This window comes from Capricornis sumatraensis, chromosome X, assembly GCF_032405125.1.
Source record: "Capricornis sumatraensis isolate serow.1 chromosome X, serow.2, whole genome shotgun sequence".
Taxonomy (NCBI): Eukaryota; Metazoa; Chordata; class Mammalia; order Artiodactyla; family Bovidae; genus Capricornis; species Capricornis sumatraensis.
Window position 1 is genome coordinate 138,938,663 of NC_091092.1, and position 16,674 is coordinate 138,955,336.

General features: G+C 42.4%; 1 pseudogene; it reads right to left on the minus strand.

The window, feature by feature from the left end:
- Positions 1–646: 646 nt before the first annotated feature.
- On the minus strand, positions 647–12,910 carry LOC138071971 (endogenous retrovirus group K member 7 Env polyprotein-like; annotated as a pseudogene).
- Between the last annotated feature and the right edge of the window lie 3,764 nt (positions 12,911–16,674).

Here is a 16,674-nt window from a genome sequence, read left to right on the forward strand (position 1 = left end):
CCGGCAGAAAGGCTTGAAAACATGCCGGTGGGCTGCCTCTCCTTCCCCCAAGGAGCCGTGCTTCCCCGCATGCTGTGCAGGAGGCTTCCAGGCCTGGGTGCCAAGTGCTGCCTGGAGGTATTTTCTCAGGGGCTGGTTCCCCTGAGCTGGGGCTGTGATAGGGAGCCCAAACACACAGGGGAAAGCCAAAACCACATCCACATGTCTCTGTTGGGTAGCAGAGCTTGAGGGAACCTAAGTCTGTCAGGAACTTTCTTGGCACGAATGGAGTCATACTCTGGGTGTGACTGCTGCACACCCCACCCAGGGGCCCTGGGAGCTGGATTCTCCCCATGCGGCGCTAAGTCTGTGTGGCCAAGCAACAGCTTGAGAATCCATCCAGTTGCTCTTCCTTTCCCTCTGACAGAGCTCTCCCTGCTGTAGCCATTGGCAGTGTGGAAACCACCAGACCCTAACCCCTCCCCAAGTAGGCCTGGGGCCTAGGTCGAAAGGAAACGCAGGAGCGGAGCTGAGGCCAGGAAGGCACCAGGTACATCTCCCACACTCCCGCATCCTGCTCCTTCCTGGGCAATAACGCTCGAAGCAAAGAAAGTCTTGGCTAGGCTCGCCAAGGGCAGAGCAGCGTCTCAGCTGTGACTCTGCAATATCAGGCCTCTGAGCAGAGCTGGAGCTCTCCCATTGTGGAAGGGCACACGGTACTTCCAAAGAAAGGCTTGCAAACACATGCCGGTGGGCTGCCTCTTCTTCCCCCAAGAAGCTGTGCTTCCCCGCATGCTGTGCAGGCAGCTTCCAGGCCTGGGTGCCAAGCGCTGCCTGGAGGTCTTTTCTCAGGGTTGCAGTAGCAAACTTGGGGTTTTTCTTGAGTTACAATGAGGACGGCTTTCCTCTCGAACTGTGAAAGTAGTGTCAGGCTTTCTGTCGACTTGACATAGGGGTAGGTGGCTTTCTCTCGAGGTGCCACAGGGCTGTCACACCCGCCTTCGTGTTTGGAGTTGATACTCGGGTGACAGTCAAATCAGTGCACGGGAATCAGGATTATCTGGAGTGGATTGGGACATCAGAGTCTTTTGGAATTGTGGCACAATCCCTGGAGTTCCTCTCGAGTGTCAAGTTGAGACCGCCTCCTCTTGAGTTGCGATGGGAACACCAGGATAGAAGCAGAGAAATGGACCGTCATGTCGAGATAAGGAGGGAAAAACAGGGCTCTTCTTGAGTTGTGGTGGGACCCTCGGTGCTCCTCTCGAGTCGAGACGGGTATGTCGGGGAACTTCTTGAGTTGCATCAAGGGTGTCATGGACTCTTTCGAGGCTCAAGAGAGACGGTGGGATTTGTCTCTAGATACTGCAGCGGAAAAGGTCCTCAGCTCATGTGGAGGGGAGAATCTCCTGGTTTTTCTCGAGTTGCAACAGGAAACTTGTGTTTCCTCTTGAATTATGATGGCGACCTCAGGGACCCGCTCGTTTTGCCTCAGGAATGTCAAGTCTCCATGCAAGTTGCAAGGGGCCTCCCTGGATTCCTCTCCCGTCAGTGCAGGGGCCTAGGTTTTCATCTAGGAATCTCAGGGTTCCTCTCCAATGCTGACACGGATCTCGGGGTTCCTATGTGCTGGGGTCCAGCCCCCACGGGATCCAGGGTTACCCTCAAGAGATAATGCATCGGCAAAGAAATGTAGAGAAAGATAAAGAAAGAATGTGGCAGATAAGTAAATGGAGGAGAGAAAGAGGCTGATATTCCTCTGTTTACACTGGAAGTTAAAAACCCCAAGACAAGGTACTTACTCTGTTCATGTAGGCCACAGGCGCCCCCCTGGTCTCCCGTGGAAATGAAGATGCAGAGCGCCTTCCCATTCAGGCCTTAGCAGCCCAGGCCGGAAAGTGAATGCAGAGAGCCGCTGTGCTCCAAGCGAACAGCCTGAAAAAGAGAGTAAGAGGATAAAGAAAGAAAGAAAGAAAGAAAGACATGGGGCGACCAAGCTTCAGTGAGTGAGGCCCATAACTTATTTTCATAAGGAACTTTTATACCTTGACTTTACATTGAGGGAAATGAATGATGCAAAGTCATACAGAGTCAGCCCAAACATTACATCTGTTTTGTCTTTATCGAAACCAGGATTTTTTTCTGCATACCTTTCCCATAAACAATGTTGTGTACATTATCTTCTGGCCTTGGAGGCCTGTCAACATTTTATGACCCTCTTTTGATAAAAGGCTGCTCAACCGAAACCTCATTTTTCCTTGAAATGTTTTTTCTTTATATTTTTAATCTTTGTCAGCCTCTAAAAGTATTAAACAATTACATTTCTCATGGAGAAAAGGTGCAGTGAGTTACAACAAAGAAACAATTGTTCAAAGGTCTGATATGGTTTATTCCAAGGTTATTGCTTGGTTTTCTTAAATTTCAACTACATTAACTATTGCACTCCCAGGTGCACAGTGGAGAAGAGACATGAGAACTTAGCTGCAAGCATTGCCTCAACAATGAAATCCTAAACCAGCACTACTCTAATAGCTTTTAACTCTTTGAAAGGCTCTATATTTTTAGAATGTTTTAGGATTCCTGTGCTTCTCACAGTTGGGAGGCTGTGAATAATCACATGTGTAGCTGAAAGAGTCTGGATAAACCTGTCAGACAAGCTAGAATGCCAACAGAGGGGGGTTGAATTGAAAGATTCCTTTCATGTCCAGGAGACTTATTAGCTAGAGCCCTAAATTGATTTTCTCCGAGAATGATGGTTGGGGATAGCCTCCAGTTAATGTCAGAAGAGTTGGTGAAAGGCACAAAATAGTAAGACAGACAGATTCTGGTTTTGGCATAGATGCTCGAGCAGGTCCAAGGGGTCCCTCGAGTCCTGATCCGCCTTGCTTGCCTGGTCTCTTCCACATGACCTTCTCATGGGTGGGATCTCCCATGCTGGCTCCCGGCATCTCCCCCCTTTTTTTAAATTTATTTTATTTTATTTATTTATTTATTTAAATTTTAAAATCTTTAATTCTTACATGTGTTCCCAAACATGAACCCCCCTCCCACCTCCCTCCCCATAACATCTCAGTGGGTCATCCCCATGCACCAACCCCAAGCATGCTGTATCCTGCGTCAGACATAGACTGGTGATTCAATTCTTTCATGATAGTATACATGATAGAATGCCATTCTCCAAAATCATCCCACCCTCTCCCTCTCCCTCTGAGTCCAAAAGTCCGTTATACACAGCTGTGTCTTTTTTCCTGTCTTGCATACAGGGTCATCATTGCCATCTTTCTAAATTCCATATATATGTGTTAGTATACTGTATTGGTGCTTTTCTTTCTGGCTTACTTCACTCTGTATAATCGGCTCCAGTTTCATCCATCTCATCAGAACTGATTCAAATGAATTCTTTTTAACGGCTGAGTAATACTCCATTGTGTACATGTACCAAAGCTTTCTTATCCATTCATCTGCTGATGGACATCTAGGTTGTTTCCATGTCCTGGCTATTATAAACAGTGCTGTGATGAACATTGGGGTACATGTGTCTCTTTCAATTCTGGTTTCCTCGGTGTGTATGCCCAGCAGTGGGATTGCTGGATCATAAGGTAGTTCTATTTGCAATTTTTAAAGGAATCTCCACACTGTTCTCCATAGTGGCTGTACTAGTTTGCATTCCCACCAACAGTGTAGGAGGGTTCCCTTTTCTCCACACCCTCTCCAGCATTTATTGCTTGCAGATTTTTGGATCGCAGCCATTCTGACTGGTGTGAAGTGGTACCTCATTGTGGTTTTGATTTGCATTTCTCTGATAATGAGTGATGTTGAGCATCTTTTCATGTGTTTGTTAGCCATCCGTATGTCTTCTTTGGAGAAATGTCTATTTAGTTCTTTGGCCCATTTTTTGATTGGGTCATTTATTTTTCTGGAATTGAGCTGCATAAGTTGCTTGTATATTTTTGAGATTAGTTGTTTGTCAGTTGCTTCATTTGCTATTATTTTCTCCCATTCAGAAGGCTGTCTTTTCACCTTGCTTATAGTTTCCTTTGTTGTGCAGAAGCTTTTAATTTTAATTAGATCCCATTTGTTTATTTTTGCTTTTATTTCCAGAATTCTGGGAGGTGGATCATAGAGGATCCTGCTGTGATTTATGTCTGAGAGTGTTTTGCCTATGTTCTCCTCTAGGAGTTTTATAGTTTCTGGTCTTACATTTAGATCTTTAATCCATTTTGAGTTTATTTTTGTGTGCGGTGTTAGAAAGTGATCTAGTTTCATTCTTTTACAAGTGGTTGACCAGTTTTCCCAGCACCACTTGTTAAAGAGATTGTCTTTACTCCATTGTATATTCTTGCCTCCTTTGTCCAAGATAAGGTGTCCATATGTGTGTGGATTTATCTCTGGGCTTTCTATTTTGTTCCATTGATCTATATGTCTGTCTTTGTGCCAGTACCATACTGTTTTGATGACTGTGGCTTTGTAGTACAGCCTGAAGTCAGGCAAGTTGATTCCTCCAGTTCCATTCTTCTTTCTCAAGATTGCTTTGGCAATTCAAGGTTTTTTGTATTTCCATACAAATCTTGCAATTATTTGTTCTAGTTCTGTGAAAAATATGGCTGGTAGCTTGATAGGGATTGCATTGAATTTGTAAATTGCTTTGGGTAGTATACTCATTTTCACTATATTGATTCTTCCGATCCATGAACATGGTATATTTCTCCATCTATTAGTGTCCTCTTTGATTTCTTTCATCAGTGTTTTATAGTTTTCTATATATAGGTCTTTTGTTTCTTTGGGTAGATATATTCCTAAGTATTTTATTCTTTTCGTTGAAATGGTGAATGGAATTGTTTCCTTAATTTCTTTGTCTACTTTCTCATTATTAGTGTATAGGAATGCAAGGGATTTCTGTGTGTTGATTTTATATCCTGCAACTTTACTATATTCATTGATGAGCTCTAGTAATTTTCTGGTGGAGTCTTTAGGGTTTTCCATGTAGAGGATCATGTCGTCTGCAAACAGTGAGAGTTTTACTTCTTCTTTTCCAATTTGGATTCCTTTGATTTCTTTTTCTGCTCTGATTGCTGTGGCCAAAACTTCCAGAACTATGTTGAATAGTAGCGGTGAAAGTGGACACCCTTGTCTTGTTCCTGACTTTAGGGGAAATGCTTTCAATTTTTCACCATTGAGGATAATGTTTGCTGTGGGTTTGTCATATATAGCTTTTATTATGTTGAGCTATGTTCCTTCTATTCCTGCTTTCTGGAGAGTTTTTATCATAAATGGATGTTGAATTTTGTCAAAGGCCTTCTCTGCATCTACTGAGATAATCATATGGCTTTTATTTTTCAATTTGTTAATGTGGTGAATTACATTGATTGATTTGTGGATATTGAAGAATCCTTGCATCCCTGGGATAAAGCCCACTTGGTCATGGTGTATGATCCTTTTAATGTGTTGTTGGATTCTGATTGCTAGAATTTTGTTGAGGATTTTTGCATCTATGTTCATCAGTGATATTGGCCTGTAGTTTTCTTTTTTTGTGACATCTTTGTCAGGTTTTGGTATTAGGGTGATGGTGGCCTCATAGAATGAGTTTGGAAGTTTACCTTCCTCTGCAATTTTCTGGAAGCGTTTTAGTAGGATAGGTGTTAGCTCTTCTCGAAATTTTTGGTAGAATTCAGCTGTGAAGCCGTCTGGACCTGGGCTTTTGTTTGCTGGAAGACTTCTGATTACAGTTTCAATTTCCGTGCTTGTGATGGGTCTGTTAAGATTTTCTATTTCTTCCTGGTTCAGTTTTGGGAAATTGTACTTTTCTAAGAATTTGTCCATTTCTTCCACATTGTCCATTTTATTGGCATACAACTGCTGATAGTAGTCTCTTATGATCCTTTGGATTTCTGTGTTGTCTGTTGTGATCTCTCCATTTTCATTTCTAATTTTATTGATTTGATTTTTCTCTCTTTGCTTCTTGATGAGTCTGGCTAGTGGTTTGTCAATTTTATTTATCCTTTCAAAGAACCAGCTTTTGGCTTTGTTGATTTTTGCTATGGTCTCTTTTGTTTCTTTATCATTTATTTCTGCCCTAATTTTTAAGATTTCTTTCCTTCTACCAACTCTGGGGTTCTCCAGTTCTTCCTTTTCTAGTTGCTGTAGTTGTAGAGTTAGGTTATTTATTTGACTTTTTTCTTGTTTCTTGCGGTATGCCTGTATTGCTATGAACTTTCCTCTTAGCACTGCTTTTATAGTGTCCCACAGGTTTTGGGTTGTTGTGTTTTCATTTTCATTAGTTTCTATGCATATTTTGATTTCTTTTTTGATTTCTTCTGTGATTTGTTGGTTATTCAGAAGTGTGTTGTTCAACCTCCATATGTTGGAATTTTTAGTAGTTTTTCTCCTGTAATTGAGATCTAATCTTAATGCATTATGGTCAGAAAAGATGCTTGGAATGATTTCGATTTTTTTGAATTTATCAAGTTTAGATTTATGGCCCAGGATGTGATCTATCCTGGAGAAGATTCCATGAGCACTTGAAAAAAAGGTGAAATTCATTGTTTTGGGGTGAAATGTCCTATAGATATCAATTAGGTCTAACTGATCTAATGTATCATTTAAAGTTTGCGTTTCTTTGTTAATTTTCTGTTTAGTTGATCTGTCCATAGGTGTGAGTGGGGTATTAAAGTCTCCCACTATTATTGTGTTATTGTTGATTTCCCCTTTCATACTTGTTAGCATTTGTCTTACATATTGCGGTGCTCCTATATTGGGTGCATATATATTTATAATTGTTATATCTTCTTCTTGGATTGATCCTTTGATCATTATGTAGTGGCCTTCTTTGTCTCTTTTCACAGCCTTTGTTTTAAAGTCTATTTTATCGGATATGAGTATTGCCACTCCTGCTTTCTTTTGGTCTCTATTTGCGTGGTATATCTTTTTCCAGCCCTTCACTTTCAGTCTATATGTGTCCCTTGTTTTGAGGTGGGTCTCTTGTAAGCAGCATATAGAGGGGTCTTGTTTTTGTATCCATTCGGCCAGTCTTTGCCTTTTAGTTGGGGCGTTCAACCCATTTACGTTAAGGTAATTATTGATAAGTATGATCCCGTTACCATTTACTTTATTGTTTTGGGTTCAGGTTTATACACCCTTTTCGTGTTTCCTGTCTAGAGAATATCCTTTAGAATTTGTTGGAGAGCTGGTTTGGTGGTGCTGGATTCTCTCAGCTTTTGCTTGTCTGTAAAGCTTTTGATTTCTCCTTCGTATTTGAATGAGATCCTTGCTGGGTACAGTAATCTGGGCTGTAGGTTATTGTCTTTCATCACTTTAAGTATGTCTTGCCATTCCCTCCTGGCCTGAAGAGTTTCTATTGAAAGATCAGCTGTTATCCTTATGGGAATCCCCTTGTGTGTTCTTTGTTGTTTTTCCCTTGCTGCTTTTAATATTTGTTCTTTGTGTTTGATCTTTGTTAATTTGATTAATATGTGTCTTGGGGTGTTTCGCCTTGGGTTTATCCTATTTGGAACTCTCTGTGTTTCTTGGACTTGGGTGATTATTTCCTTCCCCATTTTAGGGAAGTTTTCAACTATTATCTCCTCAAGTATTTTCTCATGGTCTTTCTTTTTGTCTTCTTCTTCTGGGACTCCTATAATTCGAATGTTGGAGCGTTTCATGTTGTCCTGGAAGTCTCTGAGATTGTCCTCATTTCTTTTAATTTGTTTTTCTTTTTTCCTCTCTGATTCATTTATTTCTACCATTCTATCTTCTATTTCACTAATCCTATCTTCTGCCTCCGTTATTCTACTATTTGTTGCCTCCAGAGTGTTTCTGATCTCATTTATTGCGTTATTCATTATATTTTGACTCTTTTTTATTTCTTCTAGGTCCTTGTTAAACCTTTCTTGCATCTTCTCAATCCTTGTCTCCAGGCTATTTATCTGTGATTCCATTTTGATTTCAAGATTTTGGATCATTTTCACTGTCAATATTCGGAATTCTTTCTCAGGTAGATCACCTATCTCTTCTTCTTTTGTTTGGTTTGGTAGGCATTTCTCCTGTTCCTTAACCTGCTGAGTATTCCTCTGTCTCTTCATCTTGGTTATATTGCTGCGTTTGGGGTGGCCTTTTAATATTCTGGTAATTTGTGGAGTTCTCTTTATTATGGAGCTTCCTCACTGTGGGTGGGATTGTATCAGTGGCTTGTCAAGGTTTCCTGGTTAGGGAGGCTTGTGTTGGAGTTCTGGTGGGTGGAGCTGGGTTTCTTCCCTCTGGAGTACAGTGGAGTGACCAGTAATGGGTTATGAGACGTCAAAGGTTATGGAGTAGCTTTGAGCTGCCTGTATATTGAAACTCAGGGCTGTGTTCCTGTGTTGCTGGAGAATTTGCATGGTATGTCTTACTCTGGAACTTGTTGGCTCTTGGGTGGTGCTTGGTTTCAGTGTAGGTATGGAGGCGTTTGATGAGCTCCTATTTTTTAATGTTTCCTGAATTCAGGAGTTGTCTGATGTTCTCAGGCTTTGGACTTAAGCTTCCTGCTTCTGGTTTTCAGTTTTATTTTTACAGTAGCCTCTAGATTTCTCCATCTATACAGCACCGATGATCAAACATCTAGGTTAAAGATGAAGAGTTTCTCCACATTGAGGGACACACAGAGAGATTCACTGAGTTACATGGAGAAGAGAAGAGGGAGGGGATAGTTAGAGGTGACTGGAATGAGATGCAGTGAGATCAAAAGAGGAGAGAGCAAGCTAGCCAGTAGTCACTTCCTTATGTGCGCTCCATAGTCTGGACCGCTCAGAGGTATTTTTGGAGTTATACAGGGAAGAGGAGAGGGAGGAAGTAGATAGAGGTGGCCAGGAGGATAAGAGAGAGGAATGAAAAGGAGGGAGACAAATCCTGCCAGTAACCAGTTCCTTAGGTGTTCTCCACCGTCTGGAACACACAGAGATTCACAGAGTTGGATAGAGAAGAGATGGAGGAGGAAAGAGACAGAAGCCACCTGGTGGAGAAAAAGGAGAGTCCAAAGGAGGAGAGAGTGGTCAAGCCAGTAATCTCACTCTCAGGTAAAACTGGGTAGTGAAGTTTGGGTTTTTAAATGTACAAAATTGACAACAAAAACTAAAAAGCAAAGATTAAATATCTAGAGTAGAGGTTGGATTTTCAAAAATACAATATTAAAGAAAAGAAGCAGAAGGAAAGAAGAAAAAAGAAAAAAAAGCCACAAGAATTACTAAAAAAAACTCCAACCACAACCACATAAAGACTATATATGGTGTTTGCCTTAAAAAAATTGAGTCTTTTTTTTTTGAAAAGTAATAGTAGGTTATAGAAATAAAAATTAGAGGAGAAATAGAAGACTTAACAATTTAAAAAAAGTTAGGGAAAAAAAGCAAGAAAAAAAAGAAAGAAAAAAGGGGAAAAAAAAAGGAATGATTGTAAAAATAGTAAAGATATATCTGACCCTTCTCTGATGAGGGCAGTGTGGGGTCACTTCCAAGGCAGTTCCCTCTGTTTAACTTCTTCTGTTTGCTGGTTTTTTAGGCTCACTAGTTCAGTCGTGCTGTGGGGAGGGGGGGATGCTGCAAACAAATAGCATTGTCATGTGCACACAGTGTCTCATCCCTGCTGGACCTGTCCCTTCTCACGCCGCACAAACTGCTCCAGTTCTACGATGCTCAGCTGGGAACCGTCTGAGGCCGGCCCTAGGCTGCGTGCACCTCCCCGGTCTAAGCCACTCAGGTTTGGCGCTCAGGTACCCCTCAGAGGCTCAGATTCGGTTGGGACTGCGTTTTGTGCTCTTCCCAGGTCCGAGTAGCTCAGGAGTTTGGAGAGCACGGTTGCTGAGGCTTGTCGCCTTTTCTGTCTCTGCTGCTCAGTTTTCTGGGTGTACTGCTGGTGCCCCTTGTGAGGCAGATGGTGACTGTCCAACACCCCCAGAAGACTTAGCAAAGAAGCCTCTTTGCAGTTTGGTAGGTAGAGTCTCTCTGGGGCTGCAATTGCCCCTTTCCAGCCCTTAGGGCTCTGGCTGCCTGTCCCCGGCAGGGGATGGTCTGCAGCCTGCTATTTCCGTTCCATCCTTTGTTCTGGGCACGGTCCTGGCAGTGTCTTATGTTCGAGCTTTTCGCTTGGTAGCTATCCCACAGTCTGGTTTGCTAGCCCAAGTTAGATTGTTCTGGTTATGCGTGGGGCATTTCTGCCCGATTCTTACAAATTTCTGCAGCCCACGCCTCCCGCGCTTCCCTGCCCTGCCCCCACTTGCTAGTGGCGGATGCAGGCGTCTGTGCTGCTTTTCCGCTGGGGGAGTCACTGTTGGGCCTGCAATCTGTTGGTTTTAATTATTTATTTATTTTTCCTTCCTGTTATGCTGCCCTCTGTGTTTCCAAGGCTCGCCACAGACTCGGTAGGGAGAGTGTTTCCTGGTGTTTGGAAACCTCTCTTCTTAAAATTCCCTTCCAGGGACAGGCTTCCCTTCCCAGGACGGAGCTCCCTCCCCACCTCCTTTGTCTCTCTTTGCGTCTTTTATGTTTTTTCCTATCTGTTTTTGAAGACAATGGTCTGCTTTTCTGGTTGCCTGATGTCCTCTGCCAGCATTAAGAAGTTGTTTTGTGGAGTTTGCTCCATGTTGAAATGTTCTTTTGAGGAATTTGTGAGGGAGAATGTGGTCTTCCCGTCCTATTCCTCCGCCATCTTAGGACCGCCCCCCCCCCCATGCTTTCTTTCTACATTCCTTCCCATATACAAAGTTCTCAGGTGATTTACATAATCTTCTGGCCAAGAGGCCTGCTAACATTTTATGACCCTTTCTGATGATGATTAGTCAACTAGAAAACTTATTTTCTCCAAAGGTGATTTTTCTTCAGTCAGGCACCACCCTCTGAAGGCACCAGATAAAGTTGAATTCCTACAGGGCAAAGGTGCAGTGGGCTATAATCAAGAGAAGAATTTACTTAGGCTAAGGTCTAACGTGAATAATGTCAAGGTTAATACTTATTTCTCCTATATGCTAGTTATATAAAAATTGTGTATAAGGGGCAAGGGGTATGGAGGCTTAGCAGCAAATATTGGCTCAACAATGAAACCCTCCACAGGTATAATTTCTAACTAACTCATTAATACTATGCTAATAAATTTCTAACTTCTCAAAAGAATCTGTATTTAGAAAGTTTATGTCATCTCGTGTCTCTCATGGTTGGGAGGCTGTGAACAATCATATGTGGCTGGACAAACCTGTCAGGCAGGCTAGAGAGCCATCAGAGGAGCTTGTGGACTGAAACACTCTTGTTACACCCAGGAGATTTATTAACTGGTGCTCTAAGTTAGCTCCTTTTCAGAGAGAGGTGATGGAGTAGCCCTCTGTAATGTCAGAAGTGTAGGTGAAAGCATAATGCAGTAAGGTAGGCAGACTCTGGTTTTGGGGGTAGATGCTCAAGAATGTCCTGAGGGACCCCTGAGGCCTGATCCCGCCTTTGCGTATGTCAGGCCTCCTTCCTCATGACCTTTGCCATGGGCGGGATTCCCCACGCTGGCTCCCGGCATCTCCCCATTTTTTATTTCTTAAAACAGCCAGATGCAGTTCAGTCGAGAGCTTCTGAATGCTCTGCCGAAGGATCCTGACAATGCAAGGAAGAATGATTATGAGAAGCAGGATTAGAGCACACACAGCAGCATAACTGAAAATAGTAGACAGAATGTTCTTTCCAGAAATGAAGTTAGAGAAAGTGTGGAAAAAGTCATTAGGTGCTCCAGCGGCAGTAAAATCCAATCAAGAGTGTTCCATGGTCTGTATCTGATTACGAAGTTTCCCTAAAACCAGGCCAATGTCAGAGCTGTTCCAAACACCTGAAATATGATTTTTAATTTTTTCCCATTTTTAATCTGTTTCATTTACTTTCAAGAATGTAACACATATCCACTGGTAGTCGGCGTGACAAGACAGAGCCATTTTTACTTTTAGGGCTTGCAGTTCATTCGCAATATGCATTATTGCCTCTTCTAAGGCGCCTACCCTTATCTCCAACTTCCTATCTATAGCTTCTTGTGTTGCCAGTGTTAAAGAAACATTTTTTGACATGGCATCAACATATTGAGCAGTATGCACTTTTTGAGTCAGTGATATTGCTGCCACAGTAACAGAAGTGATTGTGGCTATTAAAGCTGATATCCCTAAAATAAGCAAACCCACAAATCGTCGTGTTCACATTAAATCTTGTAGTTGTAACACAGCAAGACCATAATTATCATACCAATGAGTAGTTACAGTTACAGGCACCATAATATAGGGTGGACGCTTTAACACCACGAAAGAGCAAACATTATATTGCGGAGTTAAGCAAGATGAAAACATACATTATTCACAAGATGCCACATTGGGTCCACCTGTATAAATCATTTATATATTAAGTTTTCCAGAATCGTTAGCAAAGAGAAAAACATAAGGAGAGGGTAGACAAGCTAAAATAGAGTAAATAGAATTATTTTTTCCTCCTCCGGTTATTCTGTAATCAATCCTTGAATTTTAAGTACAAGATTTCCAAATCAGTTACCCTGAATGATCATCTATAGTGTTCCATATGAAGGAGCAACTGAGGAGGTCCTGAGGCACCAGTGTGTGGACTTGCTGGAGTTTGTGCTGCAGCAGCTCCATCAGTCCCACCGGGATCTCGATGTTTATCTTGCTCTGGTGCCAGTGGACACTCGGGTGCTGCCCTCGCCCCCTCGCTAAACCAGCCTTGGGCCCAGCAGCAGCCAAGCGAGCGCAGACAGACGCTGGCAGGGCCACCAGCTGTGAGTGCGGTGCACTGGGCCCTGGCAGCCAGGCTGACTCCGCCCGTGGCTCCTGGCATGCGGCTGTCCCGTGCAGTGGTGGTGGTAGAGGCAAGGGCAGAGGAATGCCCTTCCTCTTTTGTGATCGAAGCAATGGGGGAATCGGATGTCTGGGGGACTGCGACATGGCGAATTAGTCTGTCCAGGATCCATATTGGTGAATCTGCGTCCTGTGGAAAAATACAAGCACATCCTCGACAGCTAGTTAACAATGGGTCAGGACCTTTCCATTGTCCGGAGAGGAGGTCCTTCAACTTTACCAATGGCTTTACATTTTGTTGCTCCGGACACCAGTGATGAAGCATTGCAGTGGTTCCAGACGAATCAGCATTTAGGTTATTTATTACAAAGAGAGCATGTTGCAAGATTTGATGGGGAGAACTATACTTAAATTTCCTTTCTTTTAATTTTTGAATTTGTATTTTTATTGTCTGATGTGCTCTTTCTACTATGGCTTGTCCCTGTAGATTATAGGGGATGCCTGTTATGTTTTATTTGAAATTTCATACAAAATTATTGGAAAGACTTAGAAGTGTAAGCAGGAGCATTATCAGCTTTTAAAGCTTTTGGCAGACCCAAATACGAAAAACAAGTATAGAGATGTTGTATTACACCCTTATAAGAAGCTTTTCCATTAGCTGACCCATCAGTAAAAGCTATCTGAGCATCTGGAATAGGGAACTGTTTGCATCTAACATGAAAAATGACTGGGTGACTAGATATAAAATTTAACAAGACATGTGAGGGTAAATGATGCAAAATTTGACCAAAATAATTTCCTATAGCAATCTGCCAATTTTCATCAAACATTAAAAGAGCATCAAGCTGTTCCTTATTATATGAAATTGCAATTTCTGATGGCTCTTTACCAAATAATTCAATACTCCGCTTTCTCCCTTTTAATATCAAAGTAGCTATCAACCCTGGATAAGAAGCCACTACTTTTTTAGCTTGAACGGGAAGATGGACCCATTCTAGAAGGCCGTTTTTCTATAAAACTCCCATAGGTGTAGTAGGGGTTGCTAGGCAAAGGAATTGCCAGTTTGCTGCTAAATCAATTCTTTTTACATAGCTATCAGATAAGGCTTTTTCTACTTTGCTTAGGGCTTCCCGAGCCTCAGCAGTTAATTGTCTTTTAGAAGTTGGACCAGGATCCCCGCACAAAATGTTAAAAAGAGGCTTTATTTCGGCACTGGTTAATTTTAAATAGGGCCTAATCCAATTAATATCACCTAAAAGTTTTTGATATCATTTAAAGTAACAAGACAGTCTTTTCTCAATTGTAGCGGGGCATGAGTCACTGTTTCTGAATTTATAACCCTTCCTAAATAAGTTATGGGTGGATTAGTTTGAATTTTCTCTGGGGAAAGTTTTAAGCCTCTAGATGACAATGCCTGAGTTAAATCTTGGAGGACGGTTTGTAAATGAGCTCTATCTGGATGAGCTATTAAAATATCATCCATGTAATGGATCATATATACTTGTTCATATTTAGACCTAATATCCTCCAAAGTGGCATCGACAAATTTTTGACATAAGGTAGGGCTATTTTTCATTCCCTGAGCTAACACTTTCCACTGAAACCTTAAATAAGGCTGTTTAAGATTTTCTGATGTCAGACTAAAGGCAAATTGCTTTTTATCCTCAGCACTTAAGGGAATGGTGAAAAAACAATCTTGCAAATCAATTACAATTGTATTATATCCCTCTGGAATGGCTACTGGGGAAGGAAGCCCAGGTTGTAAAGCCCCCATGTCTTCCATGGTGGCAGTAATTGCTCTCAGATCCTGTAAAAGATGCCATTTACCAGATTTTTTCTTAATAACAAAAATAGGAGTGTTCCAGGGGCCATTGGAGGGCTCAATATGTCCCAATTCCAGTTGTTCAGAAATTAACGTTTTAGCTGCCAGTAATTTTTCTTTAGGCAGAGGCCATTGTTCCACCCACACTGGGTCTTGAGATTTCCATGTAATGGGGTCAGCAGGAAAAACAACGGCCTCCATTATAAATTTGGATACCCCAATCCAGTACGTAGCTGTCGAGGAGTTGGGCAAATTGGCTCAATTATTCCTGTTTGTTGTTTACCTAATCCTTTTGCTGGATCATAGCCCATTTGCAGCATTTGAGGGGTCACTTTATCATTAGGGCTAAAAAGTAACACTCCCATTTGAGACAGCACGTCCCTCCCCCACAGGGTAAAGGGGAGTGAAGGAACTACATACGGTTGGAAAGTTCCATGGGCATCCTCAAATTGCCAATCTAATATTTTTGCACTCTTAGCTACTGTGGGGGCTCTTCTTAATCCCACCAACTCATTTTAAGCAGTATGAGTGGGCCAGGAGCTGGGCCAGTCTTTTCCTGAAATACAAGAAACATCTGCTCCTGTGTCTAATAACCCTACAATAGACTTGCCACTAACGAGAATAGTTTTCATAGGGCATTTCTGAGTAATTTTTGTTACCCAAAAAACCATGTCACTAGACCCAAATCCTTTGTCTTGCCTTTCATTCTGAGTAGCTGTATGCCCAATTGCAGTGTGGTAAGGCAAAAGTAAAAGCTGAGCTATTCTTTGTCCCTGATGTATTTGGAAAGTTTTAGTTGGGTGTGAAATAATTATCTGAATTTCTCCTGTATAGTCTGAATCAATTACTCCAGGGATAACTGTGAGACCTTGCATGACTAATGAGCTTCTGCCTAATATAACTACCACCAAACCTGTCGGTAATGGACCTTTAACCCCTGTAGGGATTTTAATAGTGGGGCTATCTGGTGTTAATATTGTTGAGGTGGTGGAACAGAGGTCCACTCCTGCGCTGCCTGGGGTTGCTCTGATGAGTTCTGCGATGGGACGAAGGGAATGAATGGGTTCAGTGAGGCTGCGCCAATCGTTGTCAGGGCCTGGGGCTGACCCCTCAATCTGTTTCCCGACTGCTGGTCGGGGCCTCCGTTTCTATGGAATCTTGACCTGCAATCTCTCACCCAATGAAATCCTTTCTGACAACGAGGGCAAAGAGACCTAGGGAGATTAGCAGGCAAGGGCGGGGTGGGAGAATTCTGCGGAGCAGACACAGCCGGAGCGGGGGGGGGGGGGTGGTGGGCAGCATTTGGCAGGTAAGAACCAGCTGTTCTTTGAGGGCAGGCACGGAAAATGTGTCCCTCTTGGCCACAGGAAAAACAAATTCTGGACAAACTATTTCTGCCTTGGTTACTGGGGTTACTTTGCACTGGGTTGTTCTTGTTTGAAAAAAAGGATTGAACTGCCTGCTGATAAGAATTTCCCTTTATGGCTGCAGCTATGGCAACACCCTGCATCACTGACGGTCCTACGTCTGCACACAGCCTGATGTAATCTATTAATTGGCCAGATTTTTAAATAGGATGTAAAATAGCCTGGCAGGTAGTGTTAGCATTTTCAAATGCCAGTTGTTTTATCAATATTCCGGCTGCCTCAGAATTAGAAATCACGCTGCAGACAGCCTCTATAAGCCGTGAGATAAAGTCCTCATATGGCTTTTCAGGTTTTTGTTTGATATTTGAGAAAGAAGAGGTTGATTCTTTCCCTTCAGTCAATGATCACCAAGCCACAATGGCGCAGGCAGTTACTTGTTGTAGAGTAAACTTGTCTAACTTCATCTGGTCTCTAAGTATTTCATAGTCACCAGTCCCTTTAAGCATACTTTTTACAATATATGTGGGGTCATATCTTTGGTTATTATCAGCTTGTTTTTGGGCAATCTCATCATATTCAGCTTCCCAAAGTACATATTGCCCTTCAGATAGACAAGCCTTAGCGACTGTCATCCAACCATAGGGTGACATCCATCTGCCTGCTAAGGCTTCTACCAACTGCATAGTATATGGTGCTCTAGGCCCATACGAAGAACATGCATG